We start from the raw sequence: 8,786 nt of genomic DNA on the forward strand, positions 1-8,786 counted from the left end.
AGACTACATCTTAAAAAAAAAAAAAAGAAAAGAAAGAAATTAGTAATCTGAGATTACAGAGGGAGCCTTGCAATCTGGTGAGATCCAGAAAAGGAGTCAGGTATGTAATTCTCCAGGCGGAGATGTTAGAGAATGCAGTGGTCCAATATTTAAATTGTTAACTTGCTCTGACATAAGTCACTCTTTCTTTCTCCCCATTGCTCCTCCTCCTCTATCCTCTGGCATCTTCTAATCTTTTATTTATTTATTTATTTTGAGACCGATTCTTACTCTGTCACCCAGGCTGGAGTGCAGTGGCTTGATCTCGGCTGACTGCAACCTCCACCTCCTCAGTTCAAGTGAATCTCAAGCCTCAACCTCCTGAGTAGCTGGGATTACAGGGGCATGCCGCCATGCCAAGCTAATTTTTGTATCCCTAATCTATTTTCTTTATGGATTTGCCTGTTTTGAAGGTTTCACCTAAATGGAGTGGTACAATACGTCGCCTTTTGTGTTGGGCTGCTTTGACTTAGCATGTTTTCAAGGTTCATCCACATTGTAGTGTGTACTTCATTCCTTTTTATGGCTGAATTGTATCCCATCCTATGACTAAACCACAGTTTATCTATCATCAGTTGATAGACATTTGGGTTGTTTTACTCTGTGAATTTCTTAGGGAAGGGGCATCCCTTAATCTCTGTCCATCCTATGTCTGGCTCATAATAAGACTCAAGGAGCATTTGGCAGCCTGGCCCCATCTCCCAGGTCCCTGGAGATTACCCTGTTGCCTCTTTTTCCTAGAAACGATTGCAATCCTTCTGGAGGTGCAGGGTCGCTGCTGACTCAGGCTGGAATACAGGCTGGGCAGAACAGGCCTGTTATCTCTAGAGGTCAACCTTCTAATAACTTTCCTTAGAAAACTATGTGGAAAGTCACAGCAGTGATAATGTAAAGGGTAAAGGCTTAATTTATGTCCTTAATGGAACTTGCTTGAGGACATTCGATAACAAATGCAAATCTGCAGGCTAAATTCCACGTTCACATTCTTCACATTCTGATAAACTGCAGACTTCTGGGCACAGAGTTCTTCTTGGTGATGTCAGCTTCCAGCGTCCCTTAACCTCTGTGTGCATGAAGCTCCACTGAAAGCAGTCAGGATGGCCGGCTGCGGTGGCTCACACGTGTAATCTCAGCACTTTGGGAGACAGAGGCAGGCAGATCCCAAGGTCACGAGATCAAGACCATCTTGGCCAACATGCTGAAACCCTAAAAATACAAAAATTAGCTGGGCTTATGTACTAAAAATACAAAAATTAGCTGGGCATGGTGGTGCGCACCTGTAGTCTCAGCTACTCAGGAGGCTGAGGCAGGAGAATCACTTGAACCTGGAAGGGGGAGGTTGCAGTGAGCCAAGATCACGCCACTGCACTCCAGCCTGGTGACAGAGCAAGACTGTGTCTCAAAAAAAAGAAAAGAAAGCAAAGTAGTCAGGACATGGCTGGACACTGTGAGAATATTTCCAAGGGTCTGATCCAGCTAGCTATCTGAGCCTCCAAGTGGGTCAGCAACATGACAGCAGAAAGACAGCAAGTTTGGTTTCAATAAGGCATTGAGCCCATAAAGAGAACCATAAAGATCGTTACACACTGTGACCCAGACAGTCCAGTCCGGGGAATATTCCCATCTTACTTTGGGGCCCCCAGAAGCCAACTGAGAGCAAGATTAAGAGCAAGGAGTCTATTTGGTTTTTGTTTTTGGGTTTTTTTTTGTTTGTTTGTTTGTTTTTTGAGAGAGTGAGTCTCTGTGGCCAGGCTGGATTGCAGTGTAGACGTCTTGGCTCATTATAGCCTCTGCCTCCCAGGTACAAACAATTTTCCTGCCTCAGCCTCCTGAGTAGCTGGGATTACAGGTGCGTGCCCCCACATGTGGCTAATTTTTGTATTTTTAATAGAGATGGAGTTTCACCATGTTAGCCAGGCTGGTCTGGAACTCCTGGCCTCAAGTGATGTGCCCACCTTGGTCTCTCAAAGTCCTGGGATTACAGGTGTCAGCCATCATGCCCAGCCTCAAGGATTCTATTTGGGAGTGAATCCCAGAAGCCCTGGCAGGGGAAGGGGGAGTGTGTTTCTTTCTGGGAATTGGTGTCTTTAGCAATCATATTTAATTTGGTCCTCCTTTAGATCATAAAGAGGACATAGCAAAAGAATTCTCATGGTCCCATTACCCTAACACATTTTCATTTCCTCAGGGTTCTTTTATACACCATGTTCCCTTGAAGACAGGTGTTCGCCTGGGCACAATTGTAGTGTCTGTGATTGGTTCATAAGCATTACTTACTTAGCATTAGACAGGAAGGCTTTTTCATGTTGCTCATGGGCTTTGAAATTGATATGATGGTGGCAGAGCCTCCTTTTATTGAATGAACATTTGCTAAACGATTCCCATCTTGCTAGACATGTCATGTGGGGTTTAGTCATCTGTTTCTGATTTGTTTCACTTTGCTCTTCTAGTCAACGCAACTATCAACATCTTCTTGGATGCATGCTTTAGCCTGGGCTGAGTAATCTTTTGAGGATTGTAGCAGACACTGTCAGCGCTCACCCAAACCCTCACACCTGCCGTGCAGGCACTTGTGGCTCTGCCTTCCTCTGCTTATGTGGGACAGGATGGAAGTGCCTAGAAGTTAGCATCTCTCAGGAGAAACTCTCAACCTTGATTGAGCAGAATTGGTGAATCAATACCGTGACTCATGAAGATAACTCTGCGATGTGTTCCCACCAGCTCCCAGAGATCCCCAGCCAGAGTTTCAGTTGCTTATGATGGCAACAGGCTTGAAAATGTATTGCTAACATCTTCTCTCCTCCCTTAGCTTATGTCCCAATTCCTCTGCTGTTATTTCCTAGGTTCAAATCTGTCTTAGGCTTCTCCAGAGAAATAGAATCAATAGGAGACAGATCAATAGACACAGACAGATAGATACATAGACAGATACATAAACAGATGGATAGATTAAAAAAAGAAATAAAGCAAAATAATAAAAAATTAAATTTAATTAAAAAAATAAAAGGGCCCAGGGCAATGGCTCACGCCTATAATCCCAGCACTTTGGGAGGCCAAGGCAGGTGGATCATAAATGAGGTCAGGAGTTCAAGACCAGCCTGACCAAGATGGTGAAACCCCTTCTCTACTAAAAATATAAAAATTAGCTGGACATAGTGGCAGGTGCCTGTAATCCCAGCTACTCAGGAGGCTAAGGAAGGAGAATCACTTGAATCAGGATGGCAGAAGCTTCAGTGAGCCGAGATCATGCCACTGTACTCCAGCCTGGGTGACAGTATGCTACTCTATCTGAAAAAAAATTAAAAATAGGCCAGGCTCAGTGGCCCATGCCTGTAATCTCAGCACTTTAGGAGGCCGAGACAGGTGGATCATGAGGTCAGGAGTTCGAGACCAGCCTGGCCAATATGGTGAAACCCCATCTCTACTAAAAACACAAAAATTAGTCAGTCCCAGTGGTGGCAGGCACCTGTAGTCCCAGCTTCTTGGGAGGCTGAGGCAAGAGAATCACTTGAATCCAGGAAGCAAACTTTGCAGTAAGCCAAGATCACGCCACTGCAGTCCAGCCTGGGTGACAGAGGAAGACTCCATCTCAAAAAATAAAATAACATAAAATAAAATAATGACAGTGGCTGGGGACTGGAGGAGAGTGGATCAATCTGAAAGATTATTTAGGTGATAGAAATATCAAAACTATAGGTCACACTATAACCTGATAGTTTTGTTTTCTGTTCTGTTTTGTTTCGTTTTGAGATAGGGTTTTGCTCTGTTGCCAAGAGCAAACATGGAGTGCAGTGGCACAATCACAGCTCACTGTAGCCTCAAACTCCTGGGCTCAAGCAATCCTCTCACCTCCACCTCCCAAGTCACAGGGACTACAGGCATGTGTCACTATGCCCAGCTAATTTTTTTGGGGGGTACAGTCTCATTCTGTCGCCCAGGCTGGAGTGCAGTGGCACAATCTTAGCTCACTGCAACCTCTGCCTGTCAGGTTCAAGCAGTTCTCTGACTCAACTTTCTAAGTAGCTGGGACTACAGGTGCACACCACCATGCTCAGCTAATTGTTTTTGTATTTTTTAGTAGAGACGGGGTTTCACCATGTTGGCCAGAATGGTCTCGATCTCTTGACCTCCTGATCCACCCGCCTCGGCCTCCCAAAGTGCTGGGATTACAGGTGTCAGCCACCACACCTGGATTCAGGGTTTTCTTTGTTTTTGTTTTTGAGACGAAGTCTCACTCTGTTGCCAGGCTGGAGTGCAGTGGCAGATCTTGGCTCACTGCAATCTCCGCCTCCCAGGTTCAAGCAATTCTCTTGCCTCAGCCTCCCAAGTAGCTGGGACTACAGGTGCACGCCACCACGCCCAGCTGATTTTTTTGTATTTTTAGTAGAGACAGGGTTTCACCATGTTGGTCAGGATATTCTTGATCTCTTGACCTCGTGATCCGCCTGCCTCTGCCTCCCAAAGTGCTGTGTTTAGAGGCCTGAGCCACTGTGCCCAGCCCCAAATAATTTTTGTAGAGATGGGAGTCTTGCGATATTGCTCAGGCTGGTCTTGAACTCCTGGGCTCAAGCTATCCTCTTGCATCAGCCTTACAGAGTGCTGGGATTAATGGTCTGAGTCACGACACCCAGTCTTGATAGTTATTTTTTAAATTGAATTTTTGTCAGGCATCCTTGATTTGACCCTAATTACATACAGGGTAGAAATTTGCTTTTCCAGCTCAGGCATCAGGATAACTTATTTTGATGTATTTATTTATTGGCAGTGCCCTCTGTGTTTCAGTCTTATCAATTCTTCCTCCTACACGTAGCTTATTAGGGTTATATAAAGTGTAGCACTTATAATTGTTATTTGCCTTCTTATCTCCCTTGTTAGACTTTGAACTCATTGAGTCAGGAGATACGATTCTCCGGTTTTCTGTCTCTTTTTCTTTCTTTCTTTTTTTTTTGAGACGGAGTTTTGCTCTTGTTACCCAGGCTGGAGTGCAGTGGTGTGATCTTGGCTCACCGCAACCTCTGCCTCCTGGGTTCAAGCAATTCTCCTGCCTCAGCCTCCTGAGTAGCTGGGACTACAGGCATGCGCTACCATGCCCAGCTAATTTTTTGTATTTTTAGTAGAGACGGGGTTTCCCCATGTTGACCAGGATGGTCTCGATCTCTTGACCTCGTGATCCACCCGCCTCGGCCTCCCAAAGTGCTGGGATTACAGGTGTGAGCCACTGCACCTGGCCTCTTTTCTTTTTTTTTTAAAGAGACGGGGTCTCACTATGTTGCCCAGGCTGGAGTGCAGTGGCTATTCACAGGTACCATCCCACTACTTATCAGCATGGGAGTTTTGACCTGCTCCATTTCCAACCTGGGCCGGTTCACCCCTCCTTAGGGAACCTGGTGGTCCCTCACTCCCAGGAGGTCGCCATACTGATGCCAAACTTAGTGCAGGCACCTGATTGGCATAGCGCATTACAGCCCAGAGCTCCTGGACTCAAGCGATCCTCCAGCCTCAGCCTCCCAAGTAGCTGGGACTACAGGCACACACCACCATGCCCGGCCCAGTTTTCCATCTCCAATATGCCACATGACTCTAGTCTCATCTCCGTAGAATGTAATTAATGAAACTTCTTAAATGTTGATGGCATAATTTATGGTCTTTTGTTCAGTGGCGAAGATTTTGTTTTTGTTTTTTGAGATGGAGTTTCGCTTTTGTGGCCCAGGCTGGGGTTCAATGACATGATCTTGGCTCACTGCAACCTCCGCCTCCTGGGTTCAAGCAATTCTCCCACCTCAGCCTCCCAAGTAGCTGGGATTACAGGCCCCCATCAGCACACCCAGCTGATTTTTGTATTTTTAGTAGATACAGGGTTTTACCATTTCCAGCCTGGTCTCGAACTCCTGACCTCAGGTGATCTGCCCACCTCAGCCTCCCAGAGTGCTGGGATTACAGGCATGAGCCACCATACCCAGCAGAGTTTTTCCTCTAGGAGCCTGAGGGAGGCTGTCTGGCTCCCCATGCTGTTCTCCCTTTGCGGGGACAGCAGCTGCCACCTTTGTGGGGACTTTGCCTGTCACCACGGACTCTGCTATCTAGGATTTCCAAGATCTCAGTGTTATCTGGTCAATGTATCACCCTGGCTAATTAGAGGCACCATTTAAAAGTGAACTTAATTGGAAAATTGCAAAGTAATTTAAATATGATAACATTATCTCCAAAAGGGAAATATTAACTAGTTTTAGGTAATCACTTTGGAGATAGAGAATTGCAAAATAAGGCTGTTGTGTTTTTAATAGCATGATAACTTTCTGAACTCAACTATTCTTTCTTAACCTGATGACTGTTCTATAGGCTCCACCATCCTGTGGGACAATTGGCCTTAGGGAAGGAGAGACACCTCTTCCCTGCCCCTTCCCAAAATCTCTGAGGGAAGAGGATCCCATGCTCAAATCTCCCACCCCCAGTACACATTGCATGATCTCTGACCTCACCAAGCCTCAGTTGCTTCATCCACAAGGTGGGGATGGTAATAGTTCCTGCCAAACAGTACCTGGGCAGATTGGAAGATTCTCTGTGTACAAAGTGAAGAGAAGGGGCACACTCTATGAGAACTCTCTTCCTTCTCAAGCCTGGAAGTACATGTTCTTCCTCTCCCCAAAAGCAGAAGGTAAAGGCATTCTACTTCCTCTGAGAGTATCTTAGAGCCTCCGAAGGGCTGACAGTGTGTGATTCTATACCTAGCCTTTCACCTTCCCAATGGAAACCCAATTCTGCCATCTCTGGATTGCTACTGAAGGCAGCACTGTCAACCTGTGCAAACATGTGCCTTGTAAGGAAGCCAGGAGATCTCCAACCCAACACCAATGCCAGGAGAGGCCTGTAGGTAAAGGCCTCCATGCAATGCAGTCCTCCTTGTTCTGTTTTTCTTCCCAAGGCCTCCATGCAATACAGACCTCGTCCCTCTATGCTCTAATTTTCTTCCGGGTTTCTTCCTCTCAGCAACTCTCACCTCCACTCCCCCAAGTCTGTTTGCAGTTTACCTGCTCACTCCCTCCCTCTCTCTTCTGCTAACCATTCTTGCTTCTCTCCCGCCACAGCCATAAACAATGCATACCTCTTCCTCCCACAATCCGGAGCAATTTATGTGGCGGCTACCCCATGTGATGTCTTGAGTCTATGCACAAGCGATTCTGCTAGTAAGAACGCTCTTCTCATTTTCACCACATGGCCGATGCCTAGCAATCCTTTAGGTCTTGAAGCAAACATTGGTATTTCTGTGATGTCCCCTCTCCACCATGCTCCTTCAGCCTCGTGCGATTTCCCATGCCTTCCTCTGTTGCCAAGGATGCTGTGTTCCATATTTACGGAACAGATGAATGAATGGAACCATGAACTAATTTACATTTTTACCATTGTCAGCCATGAGATTCCCTGACATTGCATCCTCTCAACTAGCTTTCCATGCAGTCATAAAACTGCCTCAGCCTCCCTTGGTCACCGATAAATGCCATCTTAGCAGTTCTGCTAACTCAGCACTGTCAGTGGAACTCTCTGTCATCATGGAAACGTTCTGCGACTGTATTGTCCAGTGTAAGAACTACCAGCCACATAGGAACACAGAGCCCTTGAATTGCTGCTACTGTGAATGAAGAACTCACTTTTAAATTTAACTTCATCGCAAGGAACATGTAGTTAAATAACTGAGTGTGTTTAGCGTCTACCATGTGGAACAGCACAGCTAAGCTGTCACATGAATAGCTTCACTGAACATCTTCCCTTAGGATGCTATTGCCTGCAGTATAATAGCCAAATTCTTACAAGTGCTGCACAATGCAATCTCTAAACCACTTACCAGCTCCAGGTCATAGAAATGAAAAAACTTCAAGTACAGATTCTAGAGCCAGGCTCCCATGATTCAAAGCCCAGATCTGGGATACTGAGCAAGTTCCTTCACTTCTGTGTGCCTCACTTTGCTTATCTGTAAAATGGGGCAAAAAACATGTAAACGCAGGATTATTGTGAGGAGGACATGGATTCATATGGGAAAAGGCTTAGAAGAGGGTCTAGCATATACAAAGCTCTCAATAAATGGCCAATGGTCCTTCGGCCTGGAGAAGCCACCCCCTCCTCCTTCCCCATCCAAATACTTCCCACTCTCAAGGGCTCAGCTGTGCACCCCCTCCTCCAGGAAGGCTTTTTTCCTAATCTTCCCCAGCCTCACCAAGCTTTCTTTCCTCAGAACTCCTATGATACTTCCTATCTGTGCCTCTTGTAGAGCAGTTATTCTAGGCAACTAGTTATTACTTTGTGTGTACATGGCTTCACAGCCAGGCCGAAGAAAACTTAAACCCCAACATTGCTATGTCATTGGTGTCTATTTTTCAACTGCATGCAAGTAACTGCTTCATTTTTTTTTTTTTTTTTTTTTTAAGATAGGGTTTCACCATGATGTCCAGGCTGGTCTTGAATTCCTGACCTCAGGTGATCCACCCACCTAGGCCTCTCAAAGTGCTAGGATTACAGGTGTGAGCCACCGCGCCCGGCTGTAACTGCTTTAAATTATACTGGCTGGCAGTTCCAGTTTTTCTGTCTTCCCCAAGAAGACACTGTGACAAACACAGTTTTACGTCGCCTAAACTTTGTAGCCACCCAATGAGGCAGACATTTTAATTTCCATTTTAGAGATCAAAAAACTGAGGGTCTGAGATGAAGTATGTGGTTCAGACATTTAGCTTATAAGTGGAGGAACTGAAGCCCAA

The sequence above is a fragment of the Callithrix jacchus genome, chromosome 20 (assembly GCF_049354715.1).
Source record: "Callithrix jacchus isolate 240 chromosome 20, calJac240_pri, whole genome shotgun sequence".
In the NCBI taxonomy this organism is placed as follows: Eukaryota; Metazoa; Chordata; class Mammalia; order Primates; family Cebidae; genus Callithrix; species Callithrix jacchus.